Below are 24651 nucleotides of genomic sequence, written 5' to 3'. Positions count from 1 at the left end.
ATGTATACTCTTTGGAGTAAAAACAAGTGGGAGATGAGGAAAGGGAATCATATATTAGATATGATAGATCTTTTTTCCACAATAGTTCTCACAAATCTGATCAGGTGACTATGACCAACACTTTATTACAAGATAGAAAAGATGGAAATATATAATCTGGTTACTACTGACCAGAAGAGTCAATATCCCTTGAATATTATATTTATATAGACTGGATACATTTTATGGGATTTAGGTCAAAAGGTACACTGTACTATGACTAAGATTTTCTCCTTCCATTATCAGAAAGTAGATATGAGAACAAAAAGAATACTATTCTATCAAGCTACATGACCTTTGATGGTCAAAAAATGTTTTAAGAAATGTGTTCTTCCATTCATGTATTTATTCATTCAATAAGTAGAGTACCTAATACTAGAAATTGGGTAAGGCCCTGTATACAGAGGAAAACAAAATAACCATGGTTCCTGACAGTTTACTGATTATAATCTAGTGGTGCATTTAACACACAATAAAAGATTAATAATTATACTAAAACTGTGAATAATGCTGTAAGGGTCAAAACAATAGGGTCTATTTGAAAAGCAATGTGATGCTCTTAACTTGATTTTACGGGTAGAGGGAGCCAATGAAAACCTCTTTGAAGAAAAGATAGGTATTTAAGCTAAGACTGAGGGATACAGTTGTTAACAGGACAAAGAGAAGGCAGCATAAGAAAATCAGGCAGAAATATCAGCAGAGATGAAGAGAGAGGTGTAGAGAGAGCAGTTAGGGTGTTTGGGGAACAGAACATTCATATAGTTAGGACAGAGAGTTAGGGTGATAATGGCTCTAAATACAGCTGCAGAGGTAGGCAGGGACCCTATCCTTGCAGAGCCTTAAGCATAGCTGAAGGCTAAAAAAAGAAAGTCTGATATGTGGATGGGATGAGGAATCATATAGAAATTATCTTTCTACCACAGTTGGTACCAAAAATAAAAAGCAGATTAATTTAAAATGGGGTGAATTTACTGAACTGTAGACTAAAGAACTACATAGACCAGTGCTCTGTATTGTATCCTGCCTTTTCATGGCTTCCTTCTAGGAGACTTACTATTTTTGGCTACATAGTATTTTCCAAATATACATATTTGTAATTCATATGTATATAGACACACACACATCAAATATGTTTCACACACACACACATTTTCCCCAATTAACATTTGGCTCAGCTGAGAGCTCTGTGAAAGGTTACACTGGTGAAAATCTTTAGTCGTTAAGGCTGGATTGACAATTGAGCAATCCATCATTAGTTGGTGAATTTGTTTCAGATATGTCGAATTTGAAGCCATTACAGAACAACTATATTGAATTGTTCTAGGTTGTTGTGGATGAAAACACATGTTCAGGATTTAAATGAAACTGTTGTTCATAAGGCTGGCATTGTAGCAAGGAAGGAATGGGGTATTCACAGCCAAATCTGGGGACTATCATATCCTGGTGTCTTAGAACATCACACTTACATGTTGTTGTTTTTTTTTAAATATACAAAAGTGTATGTTAAAACTTCTTTGAGCAGTGCTTCATGGCCAGAGGCAGGAAAGGCCTTGTGACCCATATTTAGGTGGGAAATAGGAAAACAATTGACAACTCAACAGGGAAGGGGAAAAAGACTTTGTTATGAGTGAGCAAAGTTCAAAAGCCTTTTTGAAAAGACTTTTAGCAAACATTCAAAAGTGGTCACATATAAATAATATTTTGTTTATAAAATAGGTTGCAGTAGTTTCCTAGGAGAGTAAAATATTAAAGATATTTTTTAGCTGTGATTTAAATTTTTAGAACATGTGACACAAAGATCTACTGACCATAGAAGGACTGATTTCCTCATCAGTAGCCATTTTGGAAATTTGAGCCTGGAATGAAGCAAGAAAGATTAGAGATAAAGATGCAGACTGAAGAATTATTATTACAAAGATGATGATTAAATGCTTGTGTATCAATTAATAAACTGATTCAGGAAAAGAATAATGATCAATGGTTCTGTTTAGGCTGCCGTTAGAATCACCTGGAAAGTTTTTGAAAACCACTGAGGCAGCCCCACCTAAAAGATTCTGCTTTAGTTGATCTTGAGTACGAGGCATCCATTTTTTAAATTGCTCTCCAGGTAATCATAATATGCAGTCAAGGTTGAAAACCTTAGTACAGATAGAGATGGGCTAACAGTGGAGTCCAAGGAAGAGTTGCAGTGATACAGAATGTTAGGCAAAATGTTGGCCTTCATGGTCTTCACCTCCTGGGATTACTCCTTTGAATATGTTATATTACATGGCAAAAAGGTCTTTGAAGATGTATTTTAAGTTGCTAATCAGTTGATTTTAAAACAGGGAGCTTCTCCTGTATTTTCTAGGTGGACCTAATGTAGTCATATAAGCCCTGGAAAACAGAGCTCATTTTCTGCCTGATAGTAAAAGAGGAGTCAGATATCTGAAGCCTAAGGATTAGAAATGTCCCCTTTGACGTAGAGACTAAGGGGATCATATGTCAAAGAAACAGGAAAACGAGTTCCTACAATCACAAGGAACTGAATTCTATCAACACTGTAATGGGTTTGGAAGCAGAAACTTCCCCAGAGCCTCAGCCTGATTCCTGCCTTGTGAGGCCCTTAGCAGAGAATCCAGCTGAGCCATTCTGTTACCAGACTTCTGACCCACTCACTGTGAGATACTAAATGGGTGTTTAACCTGCCGAATTTGTGATTCTTTGTTATGGCAGCAATAGAAAACTAACACACAGAAATGAAACTGGAAGAGTCTAATATCACAAAAGCCAAGGCCGAAAGAAAAGATGTACTTTGTACTTTTTATTTAAGAAGTCATTGACTTTTTTTTTTTTTTAAATGAGACAGGGAATCATTCTGTCACCCAGACTGTAGAGCAGTGGCATGATCATGCCTCACTGCTGCCTCCACGTCCTTGTGGTTCAGCTTGCATTTGAAGTACAATACTCAGCAAACTTAGCCTGACATTGCTCATTTCTTACATATAGCATTTATCTTTTCTAATACATTTAAGTAATTTCAGTTGAGTACTGAGTCTTTTCTCAATCAAAAGTAGCACTATCATTTCCAATAAGAGGAATTTTAGATGGGATTTTGCTATGTAGGTAAGGTCCAAAGGTAGGAGTAGGAACTGAATCTGGTAATAGAGGGCAGGAAGACATAGATAAGCGTAGAGGCAAATCTTCTGTGGGAGTCAGGATGGGAAGCAAATGAAGACTATGCAAGTGGGAGCAGAGCCCTGTGGCAGAAAGGAGTATGCAAAGGCCTGCATGTGCTAGAAGGCAGGGAATCCACCCACCTTTTACCCAGATGAGTCTAGTAGGTGTGTTCTGGGGTCTCATGCTATCTTGGCATCCTAAATGGAGGGACGAACAGCAATGTCTATTTTTTTTTTATTTTTTATTTTATTTTATTTATTTTTATTTATTTTTTTTTTTTGAGACGGAGTTTCACTCTTGTTACGCAGGCTGGAGTGCAATGGCGCGATCTCGGCTCACCGCAACCTCTGCTTCCCGGGTTCAGGCAATTCTCCTGCCTCAGCCTCCCAAGCAGCTGGGACTACAGGCACGTGCCACCATGCCCAGCTAATTTTTTGTATTTTTAGTAGAGACGGGGTTTCACCATGTTGACCAGGATGGTCTCGATCTCTTGACCTCGTGATCCACCCGCCTCGGCCTCCCAAAGTGCTGGGATTACAGGCTTGAGCCACCGCGCCCGGCCTAGCAATGTCTAAAAGCGATTAGAAGTGTTGACTTCTGAGAAAGTAACTGGGATGCCAGTGAAGGGAGGAATGTAACCGCAAGCTAATACTGAGGAAGAGAGGTAAGCAGCCAGTAACATGAGGGGCCAGGACATGAAACTGCATGGCCCATATCCACAATGGTAAATTTAATTATTTTAGTTGTTCAGAAGCTACTTTTGAGCCCCTCTCGGGGAGAATTGAAAAGAACCTCTTCCATGGGATGATATTAATAAAGGCCTGATATAGAAAACAGTTTTTGGTTGCTGCCATGACCTTAAGTTTTTAAAAAATATCTTTTCAGATCAATGGAGCCTGGGGCAGCAACTGTTATGTAGTAATACTTTTTTCTAAATCCATCTCCACATTGTTCATTGTTTGATGGTTAATTCAAGTACCATAGTTAGTGCTTAAGTAGGCCTTCACCTTCTTTGCATATTTAGGACAAAGCTTTTCTTGGTTTAGACTGCAGAAAAAAAAAAAATGGCAGCTTCTTTCCGTCCCTCCATTTAGGATGCCAAGATAGCATGTGATATTTCTAGCTCTTTTATGTTAAAATTCTAGTTCATTTTATGTATTTTTCTGCCATTATCACCCTCTTGCTCAAAACGGATCATCATATTATAGACGTAAGTTAAAATATATGAACCGCTGTTAATTTGGTTTCTGTAGAATAAGCATGGAAACAATCTTCTTTCTTTATTTGAAGGTTTCTTTGTGGAGTACTTCATTTGGAATATTGGTTGGTACTCTGACAGCTTGCTTAAATACATATTCCTTAGTCTCACCGCCGTCTTTATTCTGATGGCCACTGATTTACTTCAAGTCTTCATTATTTTTTGATGGGGCTAGTAAAATACTTTACCCATCTCTGGGCCCAACCACACTCATAACTCATACTCTACACCATAGGTAAGAATGGCTATTTACACACGGAAATCCAATTATGTCATCTTTGTTCACTTCAGTGGCTTAACATTACTTATAAGATAATGTTCAAATGCCTCTAGGATAGAGAAACAGACCTTTAGTGAACTCTATCTAAATCTATCCATCCTCATCTTCGTGCCTTGTCTAAATAAATTCTGCACTTAAGCAATACTAAACTGCTTACCTGCCTCTATGCTGTTTCTTTTTTCTTTTCCCCCATTTCTGGCTCACCCTGGCTCTGTGCTCCAAAGCACCATAATGATACTTCTACTGTAGTGCTTAGTCATGTGGACAGCTACAATGTAATGTGTCTTCATATAGATGGTAACCTTCTGGAGGTTTGGAATTGTATTTAGTTATCTTTTTTTAATTAAATGAACAATTGAATCTCTAAAATTAATGATAATTTGATATATGTCTCATGCTATTCATGTTTCTTTTCCCTTTTAAAATGTGCATGTTTACTGTGATACAAAAAGTGTGTCATCATCCAGATATGGGCATTACCTGGGTATGGGTATCACCTAACAGCCTCTTACAAATGCAGAATTCTCAGGCTTTTAGACCTAGTAAATGAGAATCTGCATTTAAAAAAATCCCAAGGTGATTCATATTTATAATACAGATTGAGAACCATGGGTCTAGGAACTATTTCATCTAATAGTTCTAATTGCATTCAGGATATTCAGAAACCCCTTACCGGTGTCTCACATGTGTACTTTGGTGGAGTATACAGCTTTAGGAGTTCATAAGCTTTTCCCAGCAGCCCCAAAATCCTTGCTCTACATGACAAAGTTAATTTCTCTGAAAACAATCTTTATCATTTGTTAAAGCAACTTCTGCACCTGAATTAGATAGTATTCATATGCTGGATTATCCAAAGTAAGCTTAAAACAACCACTCTCAGACTGTGAATTAGGCCAGCTCATCCCACTCCTGATTTTTCCTGTGGACAGTTCTAACATTTGCATTGGCCTTTCAGCCTTTCCCAGATGAAGATAACTGCATTTTTGTTACCTATTCTTCTCTACAAGGATACTTATCTTGGGCTGCTTCTCTTTGTTACTTTCATTGTCTTTGAAAGCTAACTCTAATTTCCCATTTTCTTCTCTGTCTCATATTTCTTCTTTGCAATTATATTCATCCATCACCTGTCTTTAACATAGTCTAATCTTAGTTCTACTCAGCTCTTGTCTCAATATTAATAAATAAGAAAGGCTGCATATCAACAGTTTTATAGTCTTTTGTTTCTTTAGTACTAATCATCCCAGAGTCTTGAAAAGTGCATAGAATCTCTGTATATCTTCCAACACCTTTTATGTATGTCTTTTCATATATGCATTATTACTAAATATTTAAGTATAGGCATCAATATATTTTCTGGAGCTGTGCCCATCTATCTCTAACAGTGTCCCTCCTTGCTTTGAAGTCTTAATTATTCTCTAAAGGGAGATTTATGCTTAAGGTCTAATCTATTGTTCTGACTAGACCTTTTTCTGCTTAAGCTATTCCAGATTTTTCTTGAATAGCATCATCTCCAGTTCCTTTTTTAATAGCAATTGCTTTCTATTGTTCTACTCTGCGTCTGCAAATGTAATAGCTGACATCCTTCCTTCTAAAATATCCTCTCCATGCTGCACCTTTCAACATAGGCCAACCTATTTTTATTTGCTCTTATTCCCTTAATTTTCATTCAGTGTGTCAGAGGATGTGTCTTGTTAGCAGAGCTAATAGGTCACAAAGGACTTAACGATCTCCTTAGAGTCCTTTTTTAAAAAAAAAGCTTCGTGGTCCCACAACACAATGTGGTAAAGCAAGGTAAAAGGAAGGCAAGGAACAAAACAGGAAATTATACTATTACAGGAAATTGTTGTAATAAAGTGAAAAGCCAAGGAAGCAAGTGTCCAGCAAGTCATAAAATTCTAATCATGCAGCAGGGATAAACTGAACCTTTACTCACCAGCTGGCAGAGTTTTGTATTCTTCTTTTCATCTTTATTTACATCTAAGTGCATACTTTGTGACTTGAAGGCCACATGGTCATTTTACAGTTGCGGTAACGAAGACACAAAACGATTTAGTGATGTTCTTAAGTTTTCACCATAGTGATTGGCCGAATCAGGCCAAAAATGTGAAACTACTGACTCAGAGAGCAGGACATTTTCTCTGAGAATTTAAATTTCTTAAAGATCAACAGTTGCCAGGCCCCATCTTCATCAAATTTTAATGTGGTAAATCTTCTTCACAAGACCTTACAAGGCCATTTTACAGGTAAGGAATCCGGGGCTGAGAGAGGCAGAGATAAAGTTCATCATTGTGAAAGTGTTCTCTTTTATCCAAGAAGTTAGGTTCACATGCATGAAATCACTTTCCCAAGTGAGCATTAATGTATTAGGGACCCGAAAGGGGCAGAAAGAGGAACATACTCCTTTTCAAGGAGAATAGGTGCCCTGTGGTTGCTATAGCAACTGGGAACTGATGTAAGGCATTCCTGATAGAGAATTTTCACATATTGAAGATGTCTTCCTGGCTGACCAGAAGCTGAAAGAGTTTGGTTAGCTTCACTAATTAAAGCAGAGGTATCTAAAACGGGAAGCATGCACCCCAGGAAATATACAATTCAGTTTTCTAGGTTGCCTGTTCTTTGTCCCCTACACTGAAAGAAATATTGTGTATTTTTTTTTTTTTTTTTAAACAAAGCCTTGCTCTGTGACACAGGCTGGAGTGCAGTGGCATGATGTCGTCTCACTGCAATCAGTGCCTCCTGGGTTCAAGTGATTCTTGTGCCTCAGCCTCTCAAGTAGGTGGGACTACAGGCACGTGCCATCATGCCTGGCTGATTTTTCTATTTTTAGTAGAGGCGAGGTTTCACCATGTTGGCCAGATTGGTCTCAGACTGGTCTTGGACACTTGACCTCAGGTGATCTGCCCACCTTGGCCTCCCAAAGTACTAGGATTACAGGTGTGAGGCACCATGTCTGGCCCACATTTTCAAATTAAGTACAATATATACAGACAAGTGCACATAAGTGTATAGCTTAGTAAGTTTTCACAACTGTACATGCCTGTGCAGTCAACATCAAGATCAAGAAATAAAACTCAAGTAACATTATAGAAGTCATGCTGTTCTTTTTTCTAATCAATATTCCCAAAGTTAATCACTGTCCTGACTCTAACTCTGCACAGGCATACCTTATTTATCACACTTCACTTTATCACACATCATAGATAATGCATTCTTTACAAATTGAAGGTTTGTGTCAACCCTATGTATAGCAAGTCTGTTGGCACCATTTTTTTCTAACAAGATGTGTTCACTTTGTGTCTGTATGTCACATTTTGGTAATCCTGGCAATATTTCAAACTTTTCCATTATTATATATTTTATGGTGATCTGTGATCAGTGATCTTTGATATTATTAGGTTGGAGCAGAAGTAATTATGGTTTCATCATAACTTTTAATGGCAAAGACCACAATTACTTTTGCACTAAGATAATACTATGGTAATTGTTTTGAGACACCACAGATTATGCCCATATGGAATGTCAAGCTTAACGAATAAATGTTGTGCGTGTTCTGACTGCTCCACCAACAGGTCATTCCTGTCTCTGTCCCTCTCTTCAAGCCTTCCTATTCCCTGACACACAACAATGTTGAAATTAGATCAGTAATAACCCTACAATGTCTATAATGCCTCTAGGTATCCAACCAAAAAAAAAAGGAAGCTCTGCACAACTCTGATTTTAAATCAAATGCTAGAAATGATTAGCCTTGGTGAGGAAGTCATGTCAAAAGCTGAGATAGGCCCAAACCTAAGCCCCTTGAGCCAAACAGTTAAGAAAGATGTGCATGCAAAGAAAATTATTTGAAGGAATTAAAAGTGCTACACCAGTGAACACACAAATGATTTAAAAAAAAAAAAAAAGAAGAAGAAGTGAAAGAGCCTGGCTTCAAAGCTTCAAAGAACAGGCTGACTCCTTGGTTAGAGTCTAATGCAACTCATGACTTTAAGTTGAAGTCAGTTCATTTATTGTTCTGTAAACCCTAAGACCCTTAATAATTATATCAAATCTACTCTGCCCTACAAACAACAAAACCGGAATGATGGCACATCTGTTTATCACACGGTTTGTTGAGTATTTTAAGCATACAATTAAAACCTACTGCTCAGGAAAAAAAACTTCTTTTAAAATATTACTGCTTACTGACAGTGTGCCTAACTCAGACCCAAGAACCCTGATGGAGGGGCACAAAAAGGTAAAGGTTCTTTTAATGCTGACTAAAGCAGCATGCTTTCTGCAGCCCATGGATAAAGTAGTAATTTTGACTTTCAAGCCTTATTATCTGAGAAATGCAGTTGTTTTTTTTTTTTTTTTTTTTTTGAGACGGAGTTTTGCTCTTGTTACCCAGGCTGGAGTGCAATGGCGCGATCTCGGCTCACCACAACCTCCGCCTCCCGGGTTCAGGCAATTCTCCTGCCTTAGCCTCCTGAGTCGCTGGGATTACAGGCATGCGCCACCATGCCCAGCTAATTTTTTGTATTTTTTTAGTAGAGACGGGGTTTCACCATGTTGACCAGGATGGTCTCGATCTCTTGACCTCGTGATCCACCCGCCTCGGCCTCCCAAAGTGCTGGGATTACAGGCTTGAGCCACCGTGCCCGGCCGAAATGCAGTTTTAAAGATGTCACTACCACAGATAGTGAATCCATTGATGGATCTGGGCGAACTACATTAAAAACCTTCTGGAGAGGAGTTACCATTCTAGATGTCATTGAGAACATTCATGATTCATGGGAAGAGGTCAAAATACCAGCATTAAGAAGAGTTTGGAAGAAGTTGATTCCTGTCCTCATAGATGACTTGGAGGAGTTCAAGACTTCAGTGAAGGAAGTAGCTGCAGACGTGGCAGAAATAGCAAGAGAAATAGAATTTAAAGTAGAACCTGAAGATACTGCAGACGGATTTGCTGCATCTTGTGATCAAACTTGAATGTATAAGCAGTTGATTTTATGGATGAGCAACAAAGTGGTTTCTTGAGATAAAATCTCCTCCTGATGACGATGCTGTGAACATTGTTGAAATGACAGCAGAAGAAAGAATATTACATCAACTTAATCAAGAAGTCATAGGGCTTGAAAGAATTCACTCCAATTTTCAAAGAATTTCTACTCTGTGTAAAATGCTATTAAACATTATCTCATGCTGCAGAGAAATCTTTTGTGAAAAGAAGAGTTAATAAATGTGGCAAATGTCACTGTTGTCTTACTTTAAGAAATTACCACAGCCACCCCAACCCTCAGCAACCACCACCCTGATCAGTCAGTAGCCATTAGCATCAGGACAAGACCCCACACCAGCAAAATGATTACAACTCAGATGACACTAGCATTTTTTAGCTACAGTATGAAGGTTGTTTTTTAGATGTAATTCCATTAAAAACTTAATAGGCTATGGTATAGTGTCAACTAAACTTTTTTTGGGGGAGGATGGAGTCTCATTCTGTTACCCAAGCTGGAGTGTGATGGCATGATCTTGGCTTACTGCAACCTCTGCCTTCTAGGCTCATGCCATCCTCCCACCTCAGCCTCCTGAGTATTCGGGACTACATGCACACACCACCATGCCCAGCTAATTTTTGTATTTTTTGTAGAGATGGGGTTTTGTTATGTTGCTCAGGCTGGTCTTGATCTGGGCTCAAGCAATCTGCTCACCCTGGCCTCCCAAAGTGCTGGAATATAGGTGTGAGCCACTGTGCCTGGCAGTATAAACAACTTTTATATGCACTGGGAAACAAAAAAATTAATGTGAGTGCTTTATTGTGAAATTCATCTTATTGCAATATTTTCTTTATTATGGTGGTCTGGAATTGAACCCACAATATTTCTGAGATATGCCTGTACATTAGTTTTGATGGTTTTTGAGTTTTATATCAATGGAATCATACAGTATGCTCTCTTTTGTGCCTGGTTTCTTTCACTTAGTGTTACGTCTTTACATAGTGTGACTAAGTTTTTCTCCTCTTGTTTAATTTTTATGTTTTAACTTATAAAACAGTTCAGTAATAGATGCATATAATTTGTAAATAAGCCAGATATGTGTGCATAAAAGTTTGTACTTCCTGGGTTAAAGTATGGCACCATTTGTGTGAATGTCAGCTTTAAACCCAGATAGACTCATTCGTTTTATAAAGAGTGAACTATTCACAACTACAAACTATGATGACCTCATCTAGATATTTGTATTTAATATACATTTATTTATGAGAACTCACTATTCACAAGTCTTTGTAGGTACTGTGGCAGTTTACACAGGCAAAATAAAAAAATGTAGTTCAGTCTTTCAAGGAGTCTGTCACTAGTGGGAGAAACAGTGCAGTAAACTCAAATGATCTTTTCCAGGCAGACCTGAGAATATACAAAAGAGGCACAACTAAAACAGTATAGAAGCCTGGATGAAGGATGGCCAATCTTCCAAGAAGCTAGAAAAGCCTCCTTGAGACTTTTACTAGATAAACTTTAAGCCCTTTTATACCTTCCAGTTTCCAATATTTAATCAGATTTCTCATTACAGAAATAGGATCTTTATTCTCACTGTGCATTGCATTATGTTTCAGGTTTATGGATACACGGCATATATTGCGCTCAGTCAAAAGGGGGCAGCATTCACCCTTTTTCTGAAAATCAGAGACCACTTTGGCCACATCTCGTTCTTTCTAGGAAAAGAATACTTTTATCAGATAGCGTTTTAGAACATGGATATAAATTTTAAGCCTCCTGTTTTAGTTGATTGTTTATAGAGATAGTAGCTGATTTGCACCTTCATGTCACTGAGACCAACATATTACAAAGGTATACATGAAGTCAGGCTGTCTCTGTTTCCAGAGTTCCCCTTATTTCTGCCTTTGTCCCTTGATTGGGCGTGGCAGTCTTGCTCAGACTCAGATTGCTAAAGGGCGGTGGCTGAAATGAACAAAAGGAATCAGACCTTTACTCTTTAGCCTGAGAAAAAGATTGCCAGGGAAAAAGCGCAATGCTGGGTGCTTGCATCATTGTTTTGATTACCTAATGCTTTTCTTCTCTTCTGATTTTTTACCCTTTTTAAACTTCTGTTTATAATCATAACAATTAGAATGAAAGGTAAATAAGTTACATGCAGTACAGGGATGTGACTGTGCTCTATTTTGGGGGCATTCATCTCTTTATTAGCCAAGTAACCTTTACAGTTTGAGTACTACATAGTTGCTGCAGTCCTCTTCTTGCTGACGCAGTAGTAGAGGGAGTGGTGGTGAAAACTGAGAAAGGTTTAATGCTGAAGGTCTCAGACTGTGTATCTCTATATCTATGACCTCTAACCACCAGAGCAGTAGACAACTGATTTCATTTTGATAGTGAAACACTGATTTTAATTGCTGACTTATACAGCCTCCATGTTATACTTGATTGATTTTGAGAAAATCAATGTTGATGGCCAAAATTCCAAATTAACTATTTCTTTCTAGATGTAATCATACGGTACACAGCCCTAAATTGCCCTCTAAGCCACTTAAAAAAAAAAGAGTAGAGCTTTACCAAATGTCTCTGAATGATAAAGGGAAATTGGCCCACCCTATAAATCGCTTTTGTAAATATCAAGTCATAGGTCAGAGCAAAGGTCACCTGATTTCTTTCTTTTGTGATGAGAACAAGGGGTTTTAGTCACTATGACTGATTTCAGAATAGTAGCTGAAGATGAAGTCATTGCTTTCTTTCTAAGCAGAAAGTGTAAAATGAAATTTGGAATAATCACAAAAATGATATTAACATGAATATCAAATAAGTAATAATTTGTGTAGCATTTACAGATACTGTAACCCTTGGTTTTAGACAATGTACATTGTTTTGCCCTGTCAGGTACATGATACCGAGAGATCAGCTCTCAAGAAAACCTCTGATGACATGTCTTTGTCCTCTGAGGCCCATCACAGCTCCCCTGCCACACATTGGGCTCCAAACATGCAGTGGGGCATAGCCAAAAAGTTCACAAAGAAAAGAAATGTCGGTTGGGTGCAGTGGCTCATGCCTGTAATCCCAACACTTTGGGAGGTGGAGGTGGGTAGATCACGAGGTCAAGAGAATGAGACTATCCTGGCCAACTTGTCTCTACTGAAAAATACAAAAATTAGCTGAGTGTGTTGATGCACACAGGTAGTCCCAGCTACTTGGGAGGCTGAGGCAGGAGAATCGCTTAAACCTGGAGGGCAGAGGTTGCAGTGAGCTGAGATCACCCCACTGCACTCCAGCCTGGCGATGGAGCCAGACTCAGTCTCAAAAAAAGAAAGAAAGAAAGAGAGAAAGAGAGAGAAAGAAAGAAAGGAAGGAAAGAGGGAGGAAGGGAGGGAGGGAGGAAAGGAAGGAAGGAGAAAGAAAGAAAGAAATGTCCACTTTCTACCCTTTTAGCATTCATTTGCCTGAATTAACCAACATTGCAGAGTATATAAAGTCTAAAGCTCATCTGAGAAATGAGACAGAATTATTTGCATTTCTGCTGAAATTAAGCATGATGAAGTTGAAACTTACTACTTTTGAAACCAAAAAATGTATCTAAATATGTGTATATCAATCAAATGATGAGTTAGGACTTCCTCATGGACTGGAGAAAAAAACCGGATGACCAACTATCCTGGGTTGCTAGGAAATGAGAGGGTCTCCAGGGTGTGACACTTTTAGTTTTAAAATCGGCTATCTTAGGCAAACTGGAACAAGTTGGCCACCCTAGCTGGAAGAGATCTTTTTGGCTGGGTTGTCCAATAATCTTATTTTGCAGCTGAGGAAAATAAATATTATGGAAATTGTAAGATCCCAGTAAGATTATTTTTCTCCCTAATTCTTGTCAATGTATTAAACTTTTCTTAGTTTCTCAGGTCATATATTAAACTTTAGACCACAGGATCATGCAATAGAGACAAATGGCCCTTATTAAGTGGGCCCAGGGGATAAGCATGGGTTGAGTGGCTCTCCTTAGATATGAAGGTCACTTGGCTGATTGTGAGAATGCCTGGCTACTTTTCCAGGAGAGCAGAGAATGCCCCATCAATAGTTTGAACACTGGTCTGCAACTTTCTGAGTGACACTGCAAAGTACCAAAGATAGAGAAAAAAGGCACAGAGGGGGAATATGGATGTCTAAGTCTGCACTGGCAGCTATAACAAAATACCATATATTGGGTGGCTTATAAATAACGGAAATTTATTCCTCACAGTTCTGAGGCTGAGAAGTTCAGATCAAGGCATCTGTTGACTCAGTTGAGGGATCCCCATGCTGTTTCATGGATGGTACCTTCTACATGTCTCGAATGGTGGAATAAACTTGCTAGCTCTCTGGGACCTCTTTTATAAGGGCACTAATCCTATTCACTGAGGGCTCTGCCCTCATGTCCTAATCACCTCTCAACGGCCCTACCTCCTAATATCATCACCTTAGGAGTTAGATTTTAACTTATGAATTTTGGGGGGACACAAATGTGCAGATCATAGCAACTGGGTTCTAAGACTTGAGCAATGTCAGGGATTCACAGTGTTTTCAAATGTTTGGGCAGGTTGCTGACACCTGTTCTTCTGGGCTATAAGGAGAACAGGAATGTGATTAAATAATTCAGCCTGATTTAGGGGCTTTATTTATAATGACTCGTAGAAGGATTTGCCTTTCCAAATAAGGACCATGGAAAGTAATAAGTACTTAAATGAATGAAGAGGCTGAGTGAGAGGTATGTTATAGCTGTGTGTGTTGGGTTGGGGAGATAGTGAAGGGAGAGTTAGATGGTGAAGTACTACATAGGCTGCTTTCAGTGTTTTCCTCAAATTATTCCACAGAGATGGCTGCTTATACCAAAAAGAAAATGAGAACTACTACTAATATTTAATTTTCATTCATCAAAGAGAATAATTACAGAACTGAAGAAGAGAGAGCAAACATGGTAAAAACATAGTATAAACAAGATAAAACATGCTCAAAACAGAACAGATGGAGGCAGGGGTAATCAAAACTACTAAGAACCTAGGTATGTGGTTGTTCTTCACTAAAAAAATAGACCCATCTCTTTTATTCTTATTTTATATACTGAATATATCTCAATCCACTGTATTCTCCTTTACTCATCTTTTATTCTTAACCTGAATGCTGCTCCCTCAAGAAAGTCTTTTCTAACCTTCTGATTCTATTTTAGGTACCCCTATTAAATATCTTTAAAACACTGTATACTTTATCATAATTTGATACAAAAATGAAGCTTGGCATTAATTAAACTGAATTACACATATAATAATTTAAGTCTATATCCCTGCCAGTCTATACATTTATTATAGTTAGAAACTATGCCTTTTTTGGTCATTGTTGAAGCTCTTGGCATATAGTAAGCACTTGAAAGTGTTGTTTGCTGAGCTAATGAACTAACCATTTGAAATGAGTTCAAGTTTTCAGATTTTGTGCAAGATTCCTGTTGTATAGCTCTATAATATATGAAAAAATCAATAAAATGTTTTATACCCAAAAACATTTCCAATGTGTGTTTACAGTATTGCTGTTAGGAGAACCAGTTCGATAAAAAGACTACTGAATCTTGGCTCTTCTACTACCTCTGAAAAGTTACCTGTAAGCCTCAGTTTTGCCATTTACAAAATGGTAATATTGTGTCAGCTTCAAAAGTTTCCTCTGAAATTCAATGAAATAGTATAGGGTAGACATTAAGCATGATATCTCGAACATGATAGATTTTCCACAATTATTAGGTTAATTTGAATAATTAAAAATTTAGAAATAGTTAAATGCGCCAAACTTCTCAAGATGGTGAAAAATCTATATGACTATAGAATAGGATATAGTCTTAGTTGTTCTATTGAGTCATTATATGACATTAGGCAAATTACATTACAAGTACCTCTGAGAATAACTTCCTTTATTTACAAAATGAAATAGACTGTCCTCTTACCATCCAACATGAGTTCAAGAAGGGTGTTGTGGATGCCCCAAATTTATATAAAATTAAATGTTTATATGGTAATTTTTTTCTAGCCGTATCTTCTATTAGGTTCTTAAAAGGGATTAAGTTGCAAGTTAGGTTACTGGGAAGCAGTAATGTCTGAGATGGACATTAATGTGCAGGAAGTATACACTACACAGAATAAAACTCTCAGGATTAACATCTATTGGAGAAGGAAAAGAAACAGGATTGGGCAAAGAGAGAAGTTGGTTGTAAGCAATCAGCCACCCTTTCTATGTTGAATATTTTGCTAGATTGTTTTTAGGATAAACATGACTAGCATGACAGCTGTAATGATTTCAATATGTTTGTAATTTAAAAGAGAGTATGGTGGAAAACTATGGTACTGTCTTCCCAGTATCCCTCTCCTGTGAACTGCTCCTTCCTTCTTTCTGATGGTGCCATTTATGGAGTAGGTACTGTGTTCTTATAGACTTTGCTATTGGCAAAAACTGCAATTATGTTGCACCAACCTAATACCTTGTCACAATATTGCTCCAGGGTTGAGTAAAAACATAAATGGTCAGTTTGAATTTGTTTTTCAATTTCCCTAGGAAAGACAGTCAATCCGGTGATAGAAACCAAAATGTGAAAGGCAGGATTTGGCATTGCTCATAATCTCTGTAAGTGAGGAGGTCTTGATGGAACTGAGAACCTACCCATGCACATTACAAACTGAAAAAAGAATTTAATGACTAAGAAGTCATAACAATTCCAAATATATATATGCCTAAAAATAGGATTTCAAATTACATGAAGCAAAATTGATAGAACTAGAAGTAGAAATATATAAATCCACAATTGTAGCCAGATAACTCAATACTCTCTCAGTAATTGAGAGAACAAAGAGATATACAATTAGTAAAGATATAGAAGACATGAACAACACTATCAACCACGTTAAATGAATTGACATTTATAGAACACTCCACCCAATTTATATACTGTTTAAATACACACGGGACATTCATAAAGGTATACCATATTCTTGGCTATACAAAATTTAAAGATATTTAGAAGATTTGAAATCATACAGAGTATATTCTCTGACCATAATGGAATTAAGCAAAAAAAGAAAACCTATAACAGAAAGTTACGTAGAAAATAAATACGTATTTTGGAAGGTAAACAGCACGCTTCTAAATAATGCATAGGTTAAAGAGAAAGTCACAGAGGCAATTAGAGAAATAAATATGTATGTACGTAGATATACTTTTTTAAAAAAAAGAAATGGTATCTGCCGCTGTTGCCCAGGCTGGTCTTGAACTCCTTGGCTCAAGTGAGCCTCCTACCTCATCCTACTGAGTAGCTGGGACTAGAGGCATGTGACACTGTGCTCAGCTTAAGAAATATTTTAAGTTGAGTGAAAACAAGAACCCAACATACCAAACATGTGGGATGCATCTAAAGAAGTACTGTATTTTCAATTTATAGAATTAAACACTTAAATTAGCTAAGAAGAAAGACTTGAAATCTGTAATCTAGATATTAAGAATCTAGTAAAAGAGAATTAAATTAACTCCAAAAGCAAAAAATAATAATAGAGATAAAAGTGAAAATTGAAGAAATTTAAAAACTGGAGAAAAATAGATAATGTCAATGAAACCAAAAATGAGTTTCTTTCTAAAGATCAATAAAATTGATAAACCTGTTCCTAGACTGAGCAAGGGCCAAAAAAAGAAAACACAAAATTATGAATATCAGAAATGAAAGAAGGAACATCACTATTAATTCTACAGAAAATAAAAGGATAAGGGATTGTTACAAACAACTGTATATATGCCCACATATTCAATAATTTAGATAATAGGGGTAAGCTCCTTAAACGACAAAAACTACTGAAGTTAACACGAAAATAAATAGACAGCCTTAATAGTCCTGTGCCTATTAGAGAAACATAATTTATAGTTTAAAACCTTTCTATTAAGCATTTAGGGAAGAAATAGCAAGTCTACACAAACTCTTCCAGAAAATAGAGAACATTTAACTCGTTTTACCTTGATAGCAACACCAGGCAGACATATGACAGATAAAGAAAATGAAAAGTCAGTATCAATCATTAACAGATATTCAAATCATCAAGGAAATATTAGAAAGTAGAATCCAATAATATGTAAAAAGGATAATATGTTATGACCAAGTGGGGTTTATCCTGGAGATACAAAACTGTTTCAACATTGAAAAATCAATCAATACAATTCATTGAATCAGCAGACTTTTTCACAATGGATTTTTAAAAAGCATTTTACAAAATTCAATTTTCATTCATGGTTTAAAACAACAGCAACGTTACCAAAAATTCTCAGTGAATTATGAATACAAGACTTCATCAACCTGATAAAGGTCATTTATGAAAAACATAACAGGTAATATTGTACTTAATGATGAATAATGAATACTTTTCTTCTGGGATCAGGACAAAAGCAATGATGTCCACTCACATCACTCACATTCAGCATAATACAAGAGATCCCGATTAGAGGAGTAAGGCAAGAACAATGAATTCTGGATGCATGGAATAAAGTGAATAAATCTCAAATGTATTATGCTCAGTGACAGAAGTCAGACTCAATCGGATACATCTTGTATGACTGCATATGACATTCTGAAAAAGATAAAACTAAGGGGACAGAAAGCAGATTAGTGGTTGCCAGGGCGTGGAGCTGCAGGTAGAGTTTTGTTCTAAAGGGGCATAAGAGAATTTTGAAGGGCGATAGAATTATTTCGTATCTTGTTTATGATGGTTGTTACATGACTGTATGTGTTTGCCATAACTAATAGATGTATTTTCATGTAATACATGAGGAAGGATGTATTTTCCTATATGTAAATTACACCTTGATATGCCTCAGAAAGAAAAGGAAATCCCACTCAAGGAGAGAAACCAATGTGTGTTTGTTTGTCTTTGAAATAAAATTCTGGTGGTGTTTTTGCCTGTGGTTGTGATTTTTTTCCCAGAAATCCGGGTTTCTTTCTGCTCGTTTGTAGTTTAGTTATTTTAAAAGATGATTGATTTTATCTGCTTTTGATAAACCATGGAAGGGCGACTACCTGGATGTATGCTATGAATTACTTGAGTGATTCAGGATCTTTTAAATTTAATCTGTATGTTTTTTCCCATGCAAGTTCAAATAATGTTTCTATCCCCTGGGACAGACAGTCCTGAGTAATGCATGGAAATAGACACTTGCACAAGTAACCATGTATACAAGGATGTGTGAGAAGTGCTGTAAAAGCAGTAAAAATGGTGCAGATGCAGACAGGCAAATGTGAGTAAGTCTGACTGGTATCTAGGTAGTAATTGAGTTGGCCTCAAAGACTTTCTGCACTTAGAGTCTGGGGAAGCATATCCCAATTTGAGAAAACAGTAGGAGTACATGCAGAGGACAGGAATTAGTGGATGCATGGATGACAGTATGTTATGCTTTCAGGGATAACAGGTGCAGTGGACCTAAAGTGTAGAGACCATCAAATAAGGGAAATGGTGGAAGATGAACTTAGAAAGGTAGACTTTTACCAGACAGCAGAGAGACCTTTCTGTGCTCAAGGTTTGAACTTTATTTTATAGAGAATTTTATAAATAGTAGAGGAGTGTCATACTCAGATAAGAATTTCTGCAAGATAATTTCAGTGTAATCTGAGGAATTATCAGAGAGGCTTCTTGAAATAGGTCAGTTGGGAATCTGTTGCTCTAGATTAGAAGGCCTGCGGAAGACTATGCCCTACAGATAGAAAGGGTGTAATGATATATTGATGTTGTTATGATTATAGCAGTTACCACTTTCCATACTCCCTGTGAACCAGGCATTGTACTAAAGTACTTCAAATACATTATCTTATTTAATCCGGAAAATCATGTAAAGTAGGTATTATTATATCAGTGTAGTAGCCAATGATTTCCCACTTAGTCCATGTGGATGGACTGACTCTATTATCTTTCCCGCCCTACAGAGGTGGTGATATTAGGGATAAGCATGTGTTCTGGGCCATCTAGCATGCATATTCTTTTTTTCCCTTGGCTAGCAAATGGTGAGGGACAGGTATATAGCTCATTGTGTACATTTGGATTTAGTCCCATGTCTTTGGTGGGAATTATCAATAAGAGAAGATCAATTGCATCTGCTTTTGACAGAGCACATGCAAGAGAGCTGACTGGAATCATTTGTTAATTAATATTGATTCTACAGCCTTGAATTTTCCAATGAATTTTCCTTGAATGTTCATCCTGATAAATACTCTGTGAAAAAGTATTATGTTTTAAACCTTAACTGGGAAAACATTGTATACTATATTACTCTCAGAACTTAGTAAAGGGTCTAGAAATCCTTCAGTCAAGAAATCTATTTAAGTTTATTTAATCCAGCTTTCTCAAATGTATGTAAAGAAGTTACCCTTTTTACACATGTATTGACTAGTATCCACAACATTTTGGGAAATACAGTTGTAGGCATTTACCTGCCTAACTGTAGTTAAATCTTTCAAGATTTTAATAGCAGGATAAAAGGCACTGTTCACCTTATCTCTGATATCTCTTGCAGTTGCATTTCTTAGCAACTTTTCTCTGGAACATTTAAAAAGATGCAGATCATGATGTGAAAACAAAAGAAAATGTTAAGAGCCAGGGGCACGTTTTGGTCAATTTGGATTCACTTGTTTCCATATAACACTATTTTGCTGCCTTCCAGAGACACTAGAATCCATCACCTGACAGCTTTGGAGAGCACAGTTTGTTATTTGGCTTACCACTGTTCTTGAAACTCCCCTCAAAAGAGACCCAAACAGATTACCTAAGGAAATGAGGGGCCCCTGAGTGATAATGTGAAGTAGAAACATTCACATTCTCATCTGCACAGTCACCCAGCGGTCTCATTTTTGAATCTGGAATGTGAAACAGGCTTTGGAAATAATGGAAAAAATGCCCAGCATGCTGGTACAATACTGGGTGTGGTAAACTGCAGTCAAAAGTCTGACCACTATTGTGTCATCACTGTTTTCATAGAGCTTTCCTATTGTAGCTTCAAGTAATGTCTCTAAGACACCTTTTTTTAAAGTTATAATTTACCTCAAATTTCTTTCCTTATAATATTTAGTCAAATGACACATAAAATGCAAGGAAAGTAAGTAAAAAAAGAGCAACAAGATTTCTAAAAGAGAAAAGTATTTTATGAGACATAAAAGCAGATTCATAGGGAAGCTCATCAATGGTGGCACTGGTGACTAACATAGATGAAATAATACCAATGATAATTAAAAACATTTCTTTCTGAGACCTTTCAAGTGCTGAGGAACTCTTCTCTCCTTAGGAAACTTAACAGTGTTTTTTTTTTGATGACAAACTGGTATAATAAAAATAAAGACACACTGAATTGGAATTTTTACAACTATTATTTTCAAACACTTAATATTGTGGAAAAAGTACAGTACATGTTTACATACCCAAGCTACCTTATCTTAGCACTGTTTTGCAAACCATTGAAAAGGCTTAACAATCAATCCATGTTAAAATTAGCTCAAAACATACATGTTCAGAATGAATTACGTTGAAAATACTTTGGAACTCTAAAATGATTTTAGTTTTCTTAATTTTTCATTTAGAAAAACCCGCAACTGGTATTCCTCATTACCTGGTTTAGCAGCTTTTTACCTATAGAAGGGTTGAAAATTATAATAGAGACTTATAGAATATATATATCTTAGAGATGATGGTGCCTTTGAAGCTAAAACAATGCATAGGACAGAAAAGACAACAAGCAATATATCAGGAGCAGATATAAGCTCTGCTCTGAAAGAGTTTACTCATTATTGGGGAAGGTGAAGGGTGAAGAGGATAGACTATATATAACTGAATACAATCAAGGGCATCGTGGAAGGAGAATGAAAATCATCTACATGGCTTATGCCTATTTTACTACTGATATGGTTTGATTCTGTGTCCCCACCCAAATCCTATCTCGAATTGTAATACCCACAGGTCAGAGGAGGGGGAGGAAATGGAATCATGGGGGTGGGTTTTCCTCTTGCTGTTATCATGATAGTGAGTGAGTTCTCACAACATCTGATGGTTTTAAAGTGTAGCACTTCCTTTCTTCGTGCTCTCTTTCGTTCTCATACTCCGCCATAGTAAGATGTGCTTGTTAACTCTTCATCTTCTGACATGAGATTATAAATTTCCCGAGGCTTCCAGGCCATGCTTCCTGTTAAGCCTGTGGAACTGTGAGTTGATTAAACCTCTTTTCTTCTAAATTACCCAGTCTCAGGTAGTTCTTTATAGCAGCATGAAAATGAACTAATACAACTATTCACTGCTGTCATCAATATAACATTACCATTCCAGGATGCTATTGCCTTAGAAGATAAAAGTTACAAATAAGTTTATTGTTCATTTTTGAAACTTTCTGGAAGACCCACTGTATTAGGTTGTTTTTGTGTTGCTATAAAGAAATACCTGAGGCTGGGTAATTTACAAAGAAAATAATTGGCTCAGGGTTCTGCAGTCTGTACAAGCATGGCTGCACAAGCATCTGCTTCCAGTGAGTGCCTCAGGAAGCTTACAATCATAGCAGAAGGTGAAGCGGGGAGCAGGTGTCACTGGAGAGTGGAAGGAGGAAGAGGAAATGCCACACTTCTTTAAACAATTAGATCTTGCAAGAACTTACTATCATGAGGACCACACCAAGCCATTCCTGTGGGATCTGACCCCATGACCCAAACAGTCCCCACCAGGCCCCATCTCCAATACTGGGGATTAATTTCAACGTGAGATTTGGAGGAGGCTAGCATCCAAACTATATCATGTGGCAAGTCTATAATGGAAAGTGTTAAAGACAATTTGTACCCCAACACCCTCAGAACTACTCACTTCAAAATACCTGTTTTGCTGTGGTTACCAATCCTAAATGATCATATGAAGCCTCTCTCTCAATGCTAACCAAGTCCTCTAATTGAAAGATCCACTTTAAACCAGACTTTAAAATCTCAATAGATATCCCAACTTTTTCCCTTACCTTCTGAGATGCTACTAGGCCTGTCAAGAGACAGTGTCTTCCTTTATCACAGTGAGTTTTCTTATCAACAGATTGTTTTGGTAGTATTTTGGATATTTTTTAGAGCCAGCATTCAACGATCTTGGACCCCAATGAGGTCCAATCAAAATGGGGACCCTTAATACTAAGTTTTGACTTGAACACAGCCATTCACTTGTGGCCCTTAAAGCATCCCTCTGAGTGCTCTATGACCTAATTGTGGGCTAACTCATGTATTGAGTTGAACTTCGGTTTCTTTTCATTGTGCTCTCCTAATGCTGAGTTTATTTTTCTTTTTCCTTCTAGGAGTAAGAAACGCTTTTTAGGATTATCTGATCATATTTGAAAAAACTGATATCCTTGGTGGAAGTTTGTCTTAATATGAACAATACTAGTATTTGTCTATCTCTTTGATTCAAGTTTTGTTCTTTCCTCTTTCTTAAGATATTTGGAAATAATTATGACCAGCCTCTTTACTGCATAGGCTCAGACTGCTAGTGTTAGTGTCTGCAGAGAAAATGGCACAGAGCAAAAGACTGCTGGCACAAGGAGTTGATGAAAATAAAATAAATAGGGAATGACCAGCTTCATCATTCATTCATCTGTCCTTCTCCCTCCCAGGGGAGATGGTTTCCTTCCCATGCTCTCCTAAGGGTAGAAAGGTAAAAACTTGAATGACATTCCTAAGAGAATGACAGCAAATGGGGAGCAGTGGTTGCTGGGGGTAGTACAGGGGAATATCTGTGTCTTAGTCTACTCAGGCTTCCATAACAGAATATCATACTGGGTGGTTTAAACAACAGTACCTTATTTCACATGGCTCTGGAAGCAAGCTTAGAAGTCCAAGGTCACATTGTCAGCATGCTTGGGTTCCAGTGATGGCTGTTTTCATGGCTTGCAGATGACAACCGTCTTGCTAGATTCTCAGATGGTGGGCTGGGAGAGGGAAGGAAGATCTCTGGCGTCTTATTACAGGGCAGTAATCCAATCACAAGGACCCCACCCTCATGGCTTTATGTAAGTGGAGAAAGGGAGACTGAAGAATAAGATGTAGAACTTGAATAAGTTTCAGTGATTCAGAACTAAAATAAGTGATTTTAGATAACAAATGGTTTGCTTAAAATTTATTTAAGATTTTAGGCACTTAGAAATAAGGAAGTACTTCTAAAATTGATTGCACACTTTGCTGCCTTCTTAATTAGAGAGAGCCAAACATTATCTAACCTTTTTTTGATGACTCAAGGTCATCATTATGCACATTATGATTATTTTGTAAAGCAATGATGCACTCGAGAGTCATCAGGGCATACAAGGCTGCTTACTTCTACATAATTCTTCCTGTACTGCTATGATTTTTGTCTTTGTATTCACTCTTAATTGCCTTTCATATTGCAGGCATTCCATACATAACTTTTTTCACTTTTATACTATCAGTGTACAGTACATTGATTTAAGTAGGTCTTCTCCTTAATAAAATTGTGTTGCTTATAGTCTGCTGTGGTCTTGGAAACCATAAAGACAAGCTGTTGGAAGTGTACATAAAGTGAGAGTGATTAAGTTCTGATTGGGTAATGTATTGGTCAGGGTTCTCTAGATGGACAGAACTAATAGGATATATAGAGAGAGATATAGATCTATCTATATAGATAAATATAGGACATATATGTCTCCCCTGGGAGAACTAACAGGATATATGCATATATATCCTATTATGTATATAAATAGGAGTTTATATATGTATATAATAGGATATATATGGAGAGAGAAGAGTTTATATATATATAAAATTAGATACATATAGAGAGGGGAGTGTATGTATATATATATATATATATATATATATATATATATATGGGAGTTTATATATACATAGACATATAAAGAGAAGTTAAAATATTAACTTA

At 37.1% G+C, this 24651-nt stretch overlaps 1 long non-coding RNA gene across 1 annotated transcript; it reads right to left on the bottom strand.

Annotated features, from left to right (window-relative positions):
• Positions 1–994: 994 nt before the first annotated feature.
• Positions 995–23667, bottom strand: LOC116565443. The gene is made up of 3 exons (XR_004275447.1): positions 23657–23667; positions 16707–16717; positions 995–1073 (listed from the first exon to the last, which is right to left on the bottom strand). It is a non-coding gene; the product is annotated as an uncharacterized LOC116565443 (long non-coding RNA).
• Between the last annotated feature and the right edge of the window lie 984 nt (positions 23668–24651).

Source organism: Sapajus apella, unplaced genomic scaffold (genome assembly GCF_009761245.1).
Source record: "Sapajus apella isolate SASKATOON/1434 unplaced genomic scaffold, GSC_monkey_1.0 scaffold40, whole genome shotgun sequence".
NCBI lineage: Eukaryota > Metazoa > Chordata > Mammalia > Primates > Cebidae > Sapajus > Sapajus apella.
The sequence above is the reverse complement of the archived record's forward strand: the minus strand, read 5'-3'. Positions and strand labels throughout refer to the sequence as shown.